This window comes from Penaeus chinensis, chromosome 20, assembly GCF_019202785.1.
Source record: "Penaeus chinensis breed Huanghai No. 1 chromosome 20, ASM1920278v2, whole genome shotgun sequence".
In the NCBI taxonomy this organism is placed as follows: Eukaryota; Metazoa; Arthropoda; class Malacostraca; order Decapoda; family Penaeidae; genus Penaeus; species Penaeus chinensis.
Window position 1 is genome coordinate 9,539,600 of NC_061838.1, and position 538 is coordinate 9,540,137.

Consider the following 538-nt stretch of genomic DNA (forward strand, 5'->3'; position numbering starts at 1 on the left):
CATTTACTATAGTGCTACATGACCTTAGATGTCTAGCACATTTATTTTGCTTTTAACCATTAACGATTAACCATTTATAGTCATGATGATAACAGTATCAGTGTTAAACGTATCAAAAATTTTAAAAAGAGAAAATTCAAGGAATATGGAAATCGGATGAGGTATGTAGTGCCTAGTAACTGACTCCATGGCTAAGCACTTGTGGAGCCATCTATGTAGGAAAGACAGAGAGAAAGAAAGAAAGAAAGACTGAGAAAGAAAAAGACAAGAGAGAAAGAAAGACAAGAGAGAAAGAAAGAAAGACTGAGAAAGAAAAAGACAAGAGAGAAAGAAAGACAAGAGGGAAAGAAAGACAAGAGAGAAATAAAAAGACAGAGAAAGAAAGAAAGAAAGACAGAGAAAGAAAGAAAGAACGAAAGAAAGACGGAGAAAGAAAGAAAGCAAGAAAGACAGAGAAAGAAAGAAAGACAGAGAAAAAGAAAGAAAGAAAGAAAGAAAGACAGAGAAAAAAAGAAAGATAAGAGAGAAAGCAAGGCGA